Raw genomic sequence first — 15,164 nt, forward strand, 5'->3', positions numbered from 1 at the left:
CAGGAGCCGAGAAAGAGGGAAAAAAGCCTCCGTCCTTCCCCTGTCAGTGAGCCCCAGCGCAGGCCTGCTGAGTGAGGCCTTCACAGTGGGAGCCCAGGAGCCTGTACCCAAGAGTCTACCCCAGGGCTGGGCTCTCAGAGCTGGCCCCAAAGAGCACATCTTCCAGGAAGTCCCCTCTCCCCTTCTCCTCAGGCCCTGCCTGGCAAAACCTGTCCAATTACATCTCCCTAAAAATGGATGTGAACATTCACTACAAGAATGTAAACATCACAACCTTGCCTAAGATTAGTTAGCTAAACGGTAGAATATTCATAGGAGGGCATGCCACACAGTCATTAAAAATGACACTGTGGGCCGGGCACAGTGGCTCATGCCCGTAATCCCAGCACTTTGGGAGGCCAAGGCAGGTGGATCACGAAGTCAGGAGTTCGAAACCAGCCTAACCAACATGGTGAAACCCCACCTCTACTAAAAATACAAAAGTTATCCAAGTGTGGTGGCATGCGCCTGTAATCCCAGCCACTCAGGAGGCTGAAGCAGGAGGACGGCTTGAAACCAGGAGGCGGAGGTTGCAGTGAGCCAAGATCATGCCACCGCACTCCAGCCTGGGAGACAGAGCCAGACTCCATCTCAAAAAACAAATAAATAAAATAAAATAAAATAACACTGTGAAAGGTGTTTATTGACAAATAAGAAAGTGTACTATATATTCCCGGGAAATAAAAAGCAGGTCACAAAACTATCATCTTTCCTTTTGGAGCAGGAAAGGAGAGAAGAAAGGGAGGAAGGTGACACGAAGCAAAAACAAGAACACTGCTTTTCACAGAGTGGTGGGAAGACAAATCTTTCTACAGCCTTTGTACCTGTATCTATATTTTCTAAAATATTCTACAAAGAACATGAACTACTTTTACAATAGAAAATAAATGTTATAAAAATAATATCAGGTTGGGTGAAGCAGCACATGCCTGTAATCTCAGCACTTTGGAAGGCCAAGGTGGGAAGATTGCTTGAAGCCAGGAGTTTAAGACCAACCCGGGAAACACAGGGACATCCCCATCTCTACAAACAAAAAAATTAGCCAGGCGTGGTGCTGCACCTGTAGTCCCAGCTACTCAGAAGGCTGAGGTGGGAGGATCGCTTGAGCCCAGGGATTTGAGGCTGCAGTGAGCTATGATCACACGACTGCACTCCAGCCTGGGTAACAGAGCAAGAAGACCTGTCTCAAAAAAAAGTAAAATAAAAGATAAATAAAATAAAAATAATCTTAAATATCTTTTGTTAAAATTTTAAAAAGTAAGCAAGCACACAAATGTATTCCCCATCCCCTAAGTGCTTGTCCAGAGCAGAACGGGCGAGGGTTAGGCAGCAGATTGGAATGGCATAAACATTGCCTCTCCTTGTTTAGCCACTGTCCTTCATCAGAAGACAACTGCTCCTAACAGGCCACCAGGCGGATGGAATGTGGCACCTCCACTTTGGAGAGAGAGGCTCAACTGCCCTTCTCGGGACAGTGGGGAAAAAAATCACTTGGAACAAGCAGCGGGTCTGCCTGCCTTCCCTAATGTTGGCCTCTGGGTTAAAAGATGGAAATAATGAAAGGGTGCTTACCCCTGATCCTCAAAAAAACAGGATCCTAGTTTAGAACTGGGCAGTAAGTGCAGTGACCACATTTTTTGCAACAAAAATTAAGATACATAATTAGTGTCCTTCCAGGGCAGGGGTTAGCAAACCATGGTCCTCAAGCCAAATCCAGTCCTACTGCCTGCTTTTTTATCAATAAAGTTTTACTGGAACACAGCCTGCTCACCCATTTATAGAATACGTATAGCTCATTCGTTTACATATGTATTGTCCCTAGCTGCTTTTTTTTTTTCTTTTTTGGCTACAACAGCAAAGTTCAGCAGTTGCAAGAAAGATCTATGACCCATAAAGCCAAAAATATTTACTATTTGTCGACTCATATTCTAGGACAAGAGTAAAAACCACAGCTGTCCCAGGAAATTTGGAAGGTCACCAGAGTTGAATGAGAACACCCCAATAAGGCTCGTGTTGGGGCAAGGACCCCCCATTATAGTTCTGCTCCTGACCCTGAGAAATGGGCTCACCTCGCCAGACACAGAGCTGCCCAACACCCACAGGCCCCCAGGTGAAGCCAGAGAAAGGCAAGCCACCTGTTACTGTATCATCCAGGCCAGGGTGGCCCCTAAGTGCTGCTCATGAAGGGGCAGGCCTGGGGGGCTGGGAGGGGATGTCCAATGCCAACTTCCTGTACAGCTCTCCTCCCTCCTCCTGCCGTTTCAGGAGGCTCACAGCCTAACTGCAGACACCCGCATTCCCCCTCCACATTGTTGGTCCACGGCTTGGGCTTGGGCTGATAATAAAATCATCCACCATCTAATCATTCCTTCATCCCTCCACTTTCTCAGCCTCCTTTACAAGAACCCCTTGCAAGGCGAGCACTGATGTGGGTGTGGGGTCAGGGGAGACACAGAGGCAGACAGGGACGCATGCTGCTGCCTCCACCCCATGCCCCACACAGAGTCCCTTCTGACCGCAGGGCGTTGGTGGCCTCCTGGTGAGCCACACATGCTGGCCTGTCTGCCCTGGCAGAGAGGTCTGAGCTCGCCATGGCCCTCACACAGGTCTGTACCCACAGCCTCTGGATGTCCCAGTGGGTCATGCCTTGTAAGGAAGGGAGTTTCCAGGGCTCAACTTGCCTTCTAGGCTAAGGACTTCAAATTCCCTTGAAAGTTGCTTCCAGACTACTGGGGTTTTTCTTTGAACTGTTTAAAAATTATACATTCTTGTGCTAATAACATAAACAAGAGCTTGTTGAAAGCAGGCACTGAATCCCATACTGCCAAATTTTTCTTAAAAAAAAAAAAAAAGCAAGCAACTAGGCACTGACATTCTCCCCCATGAATGAAACCAGTTCCACAGATGTTTTTATTCTGTGAGCAGCAGAACCAGCCCACCATGCCGATGATAACTACAGCTGCTTTTGCTGGGTTTAGTATATGCCAGGCTCTGGGCTCAGTGTTCTACTTAGCACAGAGATGTATTAACTCAATCATTTTCAAAAGGTATATTATGCCCATTTTACAGATGAGGGTACTAAGGCACAGAGTGGTTAAGTAATTTGCCCAAAGTCACACAGCTTTTAAGAAGTAAAGCTGGGACCTGGATCCATCATGGCTCAGGAGCTAGGCAACCTGTTTAACAGGTAAGAGGAGAAAAAGAGCAAAACAATGTGTTTTTGATGTCCCAGGCTACAAACCTCCATTCTCCATCTATTGGAAGATTAAGATATTCTGAGGATTCCCTGGGTGAGTTGCCCTGTGGTGAGCACTGGGTTGAGAGCGGACAGGGTTGGGGGTGATATAAAAGTAGCAGAAGGCAAAGTTCCAGCCTCCGATGATAGTCCAGAGAAGGACCCAATACCGTGAGTGAACCTGCATGGGCTCAGAGCTCCAACCACAGGCAGGCAACAGAGGGTCCCGAGCAGCCTCTCTCACTCTGTGAGTTGATATAGCCGATGACACACAAGGCTTTTAAAGGCCAACCAGCCAAGCGCAGGGTCCTGATGGCAATTTAGTTTTCTGACTAAAAAACCTAGTGAAGTTTACTGCTTAAAACATTTAAATTAAAATATTTGGCTCAGGAAGTGATACTGGTGACATGGTTAAGATGCTCTGAGGTTAGATGACCTGGGTTCACATCATGACTCTGTCACTGACTTGCTAGTGTGACCTAAATCAAGTCATGTGAGCTTATCTTTGTGCCTCAGTTTCCTCATCTGTTCTTGAAAGGACTGGATAAATCCATGTAACAGCATTCAGGACATATAGTAGGTGCTTAAAAACTATTAGCCAATGCCATTATTGTTGGTAGTATTATTGCAAGCACACAGACATTCTAGAATGAAGTCCAGACTCGGTGAGACCAAAGGTTAGGGTAAATAGGATCAGTCTGGATAACCTGCAGTTGTTCCTGCCAGGCACAGTCTCACACCTGAGTTGGGAGGAAGGCTGGGATGGGGGAGGACCAGTGTGGTTCATTTAGTGCTGTGGTATGAGGAATCATTCAGGAGAGGCAGTCCAAAGTGCTGGCAGCCTGCTTGGAAACCAGGGACACAAATGTCTGCTGGTATTCCTTACTACTTCATCTTAAAGGAGAAAACAGCATGGGAGGCTTTTGCCCAGATACATTCAGGGAGAGGCAGTTGGGAAGAAAAACCCCTCTAACTCCCACAAGCTCCCCAGCTCCGAGCTACGGAACACTCTCCTGCCAGATTCCTCTTCCTATAATAAAATCCACGTTCATCATGTGAACGCTTTGCTCAAATGGCTCCTCTACCTGTAGACATGTATGTAGACATATATATAAAACTCAAACTCCTGTGCCTGAAGTCCCAGGCCTCGAAATCAGGCCCCCGGCCTCCTTTCCAGCCTCCAGCTACGGCGTGAGCCATGTGAGTGCACTCCACTCTGCAGGTCCTACTCTCTCAGGCAGACCCGCTCACCCCTTCATCTCTGTACATCTGAAAACCCACCCATTAGCCAAGGGTGAGGGCCTTGGGGCCTTGGGGCTGGGAATCAGCTCTGCCCTGACCAGCTGGGCTGCTCCATGCACGTTCTTGAACCATCTCTGACCTGTTTCCTCTCCTGGAAATGATGGTATAAGTTATTATATTATCCAATATAAATGGAGGGGTGGGTGGACATACTTTGAAATGTGTTAAAGCACCATATAAATTCAAGAACGTATTCCTATTCAAGCCCTTGATTCCCAGCTCTTCCATATTTACGTCCTCCTGACAGCTGATCTAACTCGCTGGTCAGATTCCTACGTTGTAAGTTACTCTTCTTCTTGCACATGGACCTCTCTTCTCTTCAAACGATAAGCTCCTTGTGGGAGGCTCTTGTCTCAGACAACTCTGACTCTTCCCACTCCACCCACACACATAGAATGATCCACCCACACAAATTACAAGCGTTGAATTCATGAACCACTGCCACCCAGGAAGGTAATTAAGGATCCTAAAGTTGAAGTTGAAGAGTTTCTTTCAACGTTTCTTTCAGACGCTTACAGGGTTGTCTTTAAATCTGGCCAAAATACTGTGGGTGGCTGGGGTAGGCTGAATAATGGTGTCCCAAAGATACCCATACCACAATCCCCAGAACCTGTGAGTGTTACCTGCAAATGGGACTTTGCAGATGTGATGAAGTCAGGGATCCTGAGATGGGGGATTATCCAGGTGGGCCCAATGTAATCACAAGGGCCCATATAAGAGGGAGACAGGCAGGGCAGAGTCAGAATTAGGTGATGGGAGACAGAAGTGAGGCTGGAGTGATCCCATTGTGAGGAAGGGGCCACAAGCCAAGGAATGCAGGCAGCCTCTAGGCTGGAAAAGGCAATGGGTCGGGTCCTGCCCTTGAGCCTCCAGAAATGAACCAGCCCAGCTGATACCTTGATTCTAGCCTAGTGAGACCAATTTCAGACTTCTAACCTCCAGAACTGTAAGATCATACATTTATGATGCTTTGAGCCACAAAGTTTGTGGTAATTTATCACAACAGCCATAGGAAATTAAAGCAGATCCTTGGGTTGGGGAGAGGGGCTGTATTCTAGAATAATTTCCAGACCATTCTTCTAAATTAACTTTGGTCACTCCACAAATACTCCTGAATGCCAAGAAAGTGCCAGGCACCAAGCTAGGTGATAGACTACCCCACAGACAGCTCAGCGCATTCCTGTTCTTAATGATGGAGTCCTGTCGACTTTCTCTATATTGGGCCCATACTACATGCCAGGTAGATAGATATATATATATTTTTTTGAGACAGGGTCTTACTCTGTTGCCCAAGTTGGAATTCAGTGGCATGATCACAGCTCACTGCAGCCTCAACCTCCCCAGGCACAGGTGATTATCCTGAGTAGCTAGGACTACAGGTGGGTACCACCACACCTGGCTAATTTGTTTGTATTTTTAGTAGAGACAGGGTTTCACCATGTTGCTCAGGCTGGTCTCAAACCCCTGACCTCAAGTGATCTGCCCACCTCGGCCTCCCAAAGTGCTGGGATTATAGATGTGAGTCACCGTGCCTGGCCTGGGTTTTATATTCTTAATCTTTCAAAAACACTTTTACTTCAGGTTTAATATCTCAATGAAATAGGAATAGTAACAAGAACAGCTACCATTTATTATTCCCCTCTGTCTGCCTGTCACTTTATATTACCTCTAATTCTTACAAAGACCTGGTGAGGTATTATCCCCACTCACTGATGGGATAATTAAAGCTCATCAAGGCTGAGCAATCTCCTAAGGGCCAAAGCTGTGGCATGCTGAACCCTTCCACACCTGTCTGACTCAGGCTCCAGTCCTTACTTCTTACTGACTAGGAAGCTGAGAGCAGAGAAGAACACTGCCCCAAATCAATAACTCCTTTTTTGTTAAATCAATAGTCACTCAATATGAGACATAAGCAAGGTTTACATCCTGAAACGTGTCTTCCTGGTTACAGAAAATTGAGTCATAAAAATCCTGGGGCCAGCTGGGCTCTCAAAGGCTCTCAAAGGCCATCTGGCCAAACTCCCTGCTCTGGAACGTTTGTCAGCTGTCAGGACTGAGGGTATCACAATTCTCAGCACCAGTGATCCCACCCACTAGAGGCAAAGCTTGGTTCCAGAGCCAGTTTGATCTTAAACATAAATAGTGGAAAGAGGCAGATGCCCCAAACTGAAGACTGCCTCTGGGTGTGCAAGAGCTAGGAGGAGCCATCGGGCACGTGGCTCTCAGTCTTGCCACACTCAACACCAGCACCAACCTTTATTAGCATCACCTCCAAATGCCACACACAGGCCAGGTGTGGACATGCACACATCACTGGTATGGAAGTTAAATAAACATGTTCTGCCCTGAGGTCACATGCAACCCTCAGGCACTACATGTGTATGCAAAACCTCGAAAGCTTTTAAAATCACCCAGTTAACCCAGACAAGGGGCAATCCTAGACAGACAACAACCACACATGCAACGAGAAATGAGAAGAGCCTCAGCAGGGAGTGAGGGGACCACGGGCCCAAGAGAGGTGGCCATCTCCTTGCTGATCTCCACTCTTCCTGGTCTGGCCTGGCCAGCAAGGCCCTTCACTGCGGAGCCCCAGACACCTCTGCAGCGATACCTCTCACCGGCTGCCTCCGTGCCCCAACGCTTCAGCCAGAATGGACCCCTGGCCCCGCCCAACACCCACACAGGTTTTCCAGCTTCCACATCCTGCTCCCTCCTCCCCATGGAATATCATTTCCCCTGCTGGAATCTTGGCCACCCTGCTGGAATCTTAGCCACCCTGCTGGAATCTTAGCCACCCTGCTGGAATCTTGGCCACCCTGCTGGACAGGTAAATCCCACCATAGGCAAGTCATCTCCTTTCCTCTAAACTCCTTCATCTCTTAATGGCCTAAGGTCACCTCGCCATGCCCTGTATGACTCTGTGTGTGCCTGTCCCATTTCCCTTACTGCAAGGTAAGCTCCGGAGGGAGGGGCCCTCTCTTTCCCAGTTCTGTATCCCCCACGGAGTCTGGCACTGTCCTCATACACACCATAAGTTTATTACCATTATGAGTCAGTGAGGCAGGGCCCAGGCACCCAGGCTCCGTGGCTTCCTGAGCTCCCTCATCGGGAGCCCAGGACTGACGAGACCACTGAGGAGGCTGAGCACCAGGGGAACCTGAACCCCCAACATGCACAGCCACAGAAATGGCAGCAGCACCCCCCCGTTCAAAAAGTGATTTTTACAGAAGCAAAAGCCAGATGAGTTTCCAAGCCAGCTTCATAATCCCGCTCATGGTGGGCACACAGACCCAGGGAGGGAGCAGGGGATGCAGTCACCACTACTGCTTCCTCTGCTTCACCCCCATCCCTGTCTAAGACTGAGGGAAAAGAGGAGGGGCTGAAGCCAGCAGGCAGCTGTTCCTCAGCAGGCCAATCAGCCCTGGCCCATGAACCGTGAGCACCAAGCAGGTGTAAACAGGAGCTACAACAGGCCTGGCGGCAGCACAGTGTCCAACCCTTGACCACATGCTGGCACCTTAGGGAGCAAGAGCCACAAGGATTTTTTCAATCTTGGGAGATTAGAGATGTTTGCTCAAGCACCTGTCAAACAGTAACCACCTTCAGCTTACCGGGCAATCGACTCTTACTTTTACCCTCCTCCGAGCCAGTATCAGTGCCAAACAAAAAATGTGCCAAACACAGAACAAACACTGGGCTGGGGCCCAGGCTCTGAGCTTGAACTTTAACATTTCTTTTCATGTGGACTGTCCCCAGGACCCCTCATCCAGCCCCACGGACAGCAGGAACTTGCCACCAGGTCCTCCAGTTCCCAGATGACACCGCATATATTGTGATGAGGGCCGACGGGGAGGACCAACAGCAAGGCCACCAAGCGCGGGTGACCTCAGGCACACCGCTTCTCCTCTTGGGGCCTGCGTTTTCTCATTTCCTCATGTGTAAGTGAGGCGACTGATCTGGAGGAGGTCTAGTTCCCAGAGATTAGGAAAGGGCCATGCATCCTGGAGTACAGAAGGTCAGCAAGGAGAGCACACACAGGGCTGTTCTGAAAGCTGGGATGTAATGGGGTCTAGAAAGAGTAATGCTGAAAACAACGCAGATACTGAGCCTTCTAGAGATTCTATGAAATAGTGAGAGGTGACAGGCAGACCAACCCTGCTGTCTTCACAAAGGCAGAGAGGGGCGCTACAGCCTCTCTCTCTCTCAGGAAACACACCTCTGGGAAATGGAAAACTCCAGTGGACGGTGCAGAGGTAAGGAGAAATAAGGGACTGGGCTTTTCCATATGACCCGGAAACACCTACCTTCCTGCCTCCCTTCTACACACACACACACACTCTCTCTCTCTCTCTCTCTCTCTCACAGGGTACAACCAACTCCTCAAAGGATGCTGAGGCACCTATGGCTCTTCAAGCCCCCACCCCTGGCCCTCTCACATTAAACAGAAGGCCTCAACCCCCCTCTAGCGGACCTTTGTTACTCCAGAAATGGGGGCAACCAGATAGGAGTGCCCGCACATTCTTGGCCACACCTCTCAGACCGTTCCCCTGCCTCTGTCCAATCTCCTCCAACACTGACCATCCCTCCTCCTTCCCACAACAAGACCTTGCCCCTGACCTATTTTTTTCTTTTGCCTTCGATCTCCTTTCATAAAAGCCCTCCCCTCAAGCCCACAAGCCCACTCTCTGCTCTCCTGTACCAAACATTTAAATAAACCTCCCATAGGCTCTGCTTCTCCTCCACCCTCTGGACATGGCCACCATCTCCCAAGGACGGAGTGCACTTGCCATCTTCCCTGCTCCCTCGACACACACTGTCTGGCCCCAACCCCAAGCTGCCCCTCTGTGACACCTGAGGGCTCAAGCCAGTGGGTCTCCTCAGCCACCCCCTGCCCCACAGTGTTCCCTGCTGGCCCCACACTCTTCCTGGAAGCCCTCCCTCCTCCCTACTCTCTGGCCTCACCTCCTCAGCTTCCTCCCCCAGCTCCTCTTTCTCCACCTACTCTGAGGCCTGGGAGTTCCCAGGCTGGTCCTCGACACCCCTGCCTCCCTGCCATCTGCACTGGCTCCTGGGCTGCCAGAGCCCCTCCACAGGCTCTGCACTGATGTCTCCCCACCCTCAGGCCAGCCAGGACCTCTCAACCACCGAACCCATTTCCAGAACAAACCAAGTTACACACACACATACCGCATCACCGCTTCAAAGACCCACAGGCAACTGGAAAGGGGCTCAGGGAAATTTCGGAGGGTGATGAAATTGTTCTATAGCTTGATTGTGGTAGGGGTTATGTGACTATGTGCCTTTGTCAAACTGTGCAGAACTGCACACTAAGAAGGATGAATTTACTGTATGCAAATTATATCAAACAGGATGGAAAGAAGTCCCATAGGCTCCCATCATGTCTAAAACTAACATGACCACATTCTCCCAAACCAGCTCTTCCTCCATCATCCAGCTCTCCCCCCGATTAGAAATCTCAGCCATATATCCAGCCAGGTAGTCAGTCTAGAAATTCCACCTGCATAAATTTCTTTGAATCCATGCCTTCGGTTCTGTCTCCCCTTGGGGACTCAGGCCATCCTCACTTCTCACAAACCACCTCCGTGGGGCTCCCACCCCTCCATATGTGCAACTCCAGAAAGAGCAGGACCCTCGAACTCACTTACTCCCACCAGCTCTCCTTTCCACTGGCTCTCCCGAGTTCCTGGCTGTTGCTTAACAGGAATGACAGAAGTATCTCCAGATGCCACTGTCAAATCAAGACAACTCTCTGTCTAAATATTCCTGTCTAATTTTGCACACAGCTCTTGTTTCAACGGACAAAGATAATGACTCAGTGTCCATGGTTCTTACTGGAAAATTATCCTGCCAAGTTTTGAGCTTCCCAATAATAGCCTTCTTTAAAATTCTCTTTGAGAAAGGAGAAGTGACCTTCCTTCCTGATCCTTTTCTATAGGGAACAAAGGGCACCCAAAAGATCCCCTAACTGACCAAGGAGTGTTACGGGAAAATCCCGATACATCCCCACAGGTTCAATTAACAGCAAGAAAGAGAAACTCATTGAATAGGCTTAGGATGGTTTTCCTTGCCCTGTGCAAGAAATCCCTGTTTTTCAGCTTTTCTGCATGCCAATCGGTTTGGGACTTAGAAATTTGGGGTGTAAATTCTGGATTACACTGAAGGCAAAAATTAGACTCAGAAGTAAAGCACCTTTCTCCACAGACACATAAACATGCCTCTTTGGTGAGCAGGCTGACCAAAGGAGAAAAGAAAAAGAAAAGGCTCACTGACCTTGACACTGATGCTTCAAGCAACTACAAAAGAACTCCACAAATCATACCCATGTCCACACTGCTGTGTAAAAATACACATACGTATGTTTGAAATGCACCCAGCCACTCACTCCCTGCAGATGCAGGCCTGGCCCCTCCCACATCACAAGACACAGAGCTGTCTGAGCAAAAAGTGAGGATGAATAAAGCATCTCCTTGAAGAACCACTTGTGGATAGCTGAGTTAGCCTTTGTGCCAGCACTCAGCTTAAGCATGTTTCCTATTTTAAAACTGGCCCATAGTTATTCATGTGCAAATCCCCTAGTCTTGCAGTATCCCCGAGAAGCTACCAGTCTTCTAATTCTCCAGCACCCCCAACCCAGCCAGTCACTGCCACACATTTAGCAGGCACAGTACATGCCCATGGGTGTCTACCTCCTAACTTTCTGCTTGCAGGTTTTGCCTCTGCCCTCCTAGGTGCACAGGTAGCCCAATCTACATGGCTTTTACCATTGGGTTAGGGCAGGAGGCACAACACTACCCTTTGCCTAAACCTCTCACCTACTCAGGGCAGGTCCCAGAGGGACCCCTGGCAGCATAGGACAACTCTTTTTAGAGTCTTACCTCAGTGGTTCTCAACCAAGGGAGATTTTGCCCTCCAGGGGACATGTGGCAATGTCTGGAAACATTTTTGATGGTCACAACGGCTAGAAGGGGTGGGGAGCGGTGCTAGTCTAGTAGACAGAAGCCAGGGATACTGCTACACATCCTACAATGCATAGGCCAGGTCCCCCACAACAAAGAATTATGGGTCCAAAATGTCATTAGTCCACAGGTTGAAAAACTTTGTCTTAGATAACACACTGGCTCTGAGGGAGGTGCCCATTCTGCCTGGTTCACTTTTCCTTTGAGTTGCTCAACATTAGGCCCCAAATCATTACGATTCTGCATAGTCCGCACCATTTGCAAGGCTGAACAAAACACTCTAAGCCATTGCCTGAGTCTTTTTTTTTTTTTTTTTTTGAGATTGAGTCTCGCTCTGTTGCCCGGGGGGAGTCTACTGGTGCCATCTTGGCTCACTGCAACCTCTGCCTCCCAGGTTCAAGCAATTCTCCCACCTCAGCCTCTGAGTAGCTGGGATAATAGGTGCCTGCCACCACATCCGGCTAATTTTTGTATTTTTTTTTTTTATTAGAGACAGGGTTTCACCATTTTGGCCAGGCTGGTCTCGAACTCTTGACCTAAGGTGATCCACCCGCCTCGGCCTCCCAAAGTGCTGGGATTACAGGCGTGAGCCACCGCGCCCAGCCGCCTGAGTCTTAAAGATGCTGCTCCTGTAGCTCCCATTTTGTCTCTCCTCAGGAGAAAGGCCTTCCTCCAAAAGAAGAGTCTCCCAAGAGCCCTTCTGCCAGGACGACCCACCCATCCACAGCGTGACAACTGGCAGGATGGCATCAATGAATGTTCAAATCCTTTGGCAATCAGGTAGGCCTGGCATGACCAGCTACTCAGTCCTGTCACGTAGATCCAAGGCCCAAGGGAACGTGCACAAGTTTTTCAACAGGCTGCAGGCCCGACCCAAGCTGGAAGACTGCACACAAGCCTCTCACCCTTCAGGAAGCTGACATCTCTCACCCAAATGGGGAGTCCCAACACCCAAACCTGCCCCTGCAGCATTCCCCATCGCCCAAAGAGAGTTTGGCAGAGTGGCTGTTACCTCTGTGCAATGGGTGAGAATGAGCCTCGGAAAGGTTCGAGTTTAGGGGAGTAAGCCCAAACCACTCACAAGACCCCCCAGTGTTTGAAGAAGAGGAAAGGCCAAAGAAAAGCGAAAGGAAGAAAGGATCAAAAAGGATCCCCTGTCCCAAGTACACACAAAATTCCCACCTGTGAAGCCCAACAGCTGGCTCCAGCCAAGGAAGTCAAACTTCTCACCCAAACCTGCAGCCAGGGGCAACGAGCCTAGAGCCCCAGACACACAGTGCAAGGGGCTCTGGGAGTGAAGAACAACATTATTAGAAAGCGAAGCAGGAAAGCTGTATTGGCGACCAAAGGGCACGGGCAACCGGCATTCGGCAGCGGGAAGGCGGTCGGGCAAGCAGCGGGCGTGTCCCAGGGACCCAAGGCTCTGCACGTGGCCCTCGTCTCCTCCCCGAAATAGGAACGAGGGGCTGAGGTGGACCCAGGGACGTGAGACGGCCGCAGAGGACCCACCCTGCAACTGAGGCGCCCCCACTGCGTCCGGACCTGAAGCTCGCGGCCAGCGAAACTCGCGGGGAAGCTGCGCTGTCACATGAAGAGAATGCAAGAAGGGCTCAGGTGGGTGTTGACCCCAGCTCTGGCCGCAGCCAGACGGCGCCCGGGCACGCGGCGGGCCGGCGGGTGGCAGCCTTACCCGGCTGCAGGAAGCTGGGTTCCGCGGTCACCTTCTAGCCGCCTCCGCGCCCGCCTCTGCGCGCTCGCCACTGCGCTGACGCCCGCCACGCGCTCCGGATCTGTTTACCAACTCGCTCCCTCCGGGGCAGTCCCAGCGCACAAGCCCTGCCCCGCGGGCCGCTCCCATTGGCTGCGCCGCCGTCCGCCTGCCGAATGCCGCTCTGCGCGTGAGAGCGTGCTCGGCCCGTGCTCCCGGCCCGTAGCCAATCGCGACCGAGAGCGGAGCAAGAGGAGCCAATGGGAGGCTACCTTAGCGGACAGGGCCCTCCCGTTCTCCTTTTCCCCACCTCCCGGCTACCTTTCCCTCTAGCAAACCCTGGCTGGAGGCCTGGCTTTGGAGTTGGTGGTCTGCGCGCATGCGCCTTGAGAACGGGAGCCTTTTTCACTGCGATGCAGTGTGCGTGGCCGCAAAGGCCCGCTGTGTGCCTGTTGCTTCCAGATTGGTGCTTGCTGGGCCTGTGCGCGGGCCTGGGAGGGTAGGCTGTGGACCAAGCAGACGCGACTGCGGGGCGTGGAGGGTGCCGCCGCTTTAAGGACCGGGCGATGCCTGTTCTTTGCTCCTCTCTATGTAGCAAGAGCCCCTTTCCCAGGGTGCACAAAAAGCACTCCGAGGAGGGGAAGCGCGGCGGGCAAGGCCGCGCACTTCTACCTCCGGCGTCGGGGCCCTTCAGGCTAAGGATGCTTGTTTTGTGTGGCGCCATCCTCAAAACAGGAAGCCTCTGCCACCCGCGCCCCGAGGGTAAAGAGATAGTACCCTCACCGGAGTCGCTGTCAGCCCACCGGTCTCGTCGGCGTGCAGGTGCCCGCAGTCGCTAACAGCCGGGGTTTTGGGGGTCGCGCAGCCAACACGGGATGGAGCTCGGTTCCAGCCCTCGGCAGCCCCGCCGAGCAGCCCTGGGAGGCACCGCCACCACCAGCACGCAGATTTGCCCAGTCACTCCCTCCCTAATGAGAAAAGGAACGTATGAGCCAAAGTCGGCTCGACAATTTCCACTCAGATGACCCCAAACACTGGTGTTCAGCTCTGTTAGTCGTTCTTGTGGAAAAAAGAAATAACAATTTAGTTTTTCATAAAATGAAATACTCAAGCCAAAGGATTGTTCCTTATTCTGAGCCTCCCCCCGCTTTTTTTTTTTTTGGTATTGTGAAACGAAAATTCACACTGCCAAAAGGAAAAAAATTAAGCTGAAAGCTGAGTCATGCAACTGCCTTTCCTTTTGTTCCTAAGCAGATAGCTACAGATTAAAGGTGAAGTATCTCCACTCTATGTTCACCTTATCTTGTGTAAAGTGCCGATTTACTGAGCGCCAAATACATAGTTGTTGCCCTACCTGCTCCCTTTTTCGCAACATGTGTCTTCAGTAATGTGAACATACCTTCCATCTTTCCCCTCCAGCCTGCTTTTCCCCTTTAAATATTGAAGCCCTCAAAATCATCTTTGGAGAAAGGCACAGACCTGTCTTCTGGGCGCGAGTCCTTCACCTTCGCAACATAAATTTCTAAACTGATGCAGGTACTTTTTGGTTCACAAATATTGACATTTAACTTAATTGAAAGTCGTTTGTTTTATATTATCATTTGGAAAAATTTAAAGTTAGCTGTTCTATGTTGATGCCTAAAATTGGGGATAGGGGGCTGCTTTATTATAATGAAATCCAGAAGTGAACCTAACTTCACAGTCCCCTATCGGCTCCCCAGAGATCTGCCTGAGTCCCCAAGAACAGAATTCTAAGTGTGTGTGATATGGGCGAACACAAGCTCTGTCAGGCTCCGTTCTTCCTAGGGGTAGGGGAGGGCTTTTCCAAGGAGAATGGAGACTGTGCCTTGTGGCGTCTGTGGCTGGGCACTGGTCGGCTGTTGGGTGCTCCTCTCTGCACAGT

At 50.4% G+C, this 15,164-nt stretch overlaps 1 protein-coding gene across 5 annotated transcripts in view; it reads right to left on the reverse strand.

The window, feature by feature from the left end:
- The window catches only part of COQ8A (coenzyme Q8A), a 47,024-nt gene extending 32,554 nt beyond the window's left edge, over window positions 1–14,470 (reverse strand). The window contains exon 1 of one of the 5 annotated variants that reach the window (XM_054519325.2): window positions 14,045–14,470. The gene's annotated coding sequence lies outside the window, so the exon portion shown is untranslated. Of the gene's footprint in view, window positions 1–12,735; window positions 13,452–14,044 lie in introns of those variants that run through there. The other 4 variants (XM_024251887.3, XM_024251898.3, XM_054519324.2 and 1 more) reach the window with 4 other exon arrangements.
- Between the last annotated feature and the right edge of the window lie 694 nt (window positions 14,471–15,164).

This window comes from Pongo abelii, chromosome 1 (genome assembly GCF_028885655.2).
Source record: "Pongo abelii isolate AG06213 chromosome 1, NHGRI_mPonAbe1-v2.0_pri, whole genome shotgun sequence".
Classification (NCBI taxonomy): Eukaryota; Metazoa; Chordata; class Mammalia; order Primates; family Hominidae; genus Pongo; species Pongo abelii.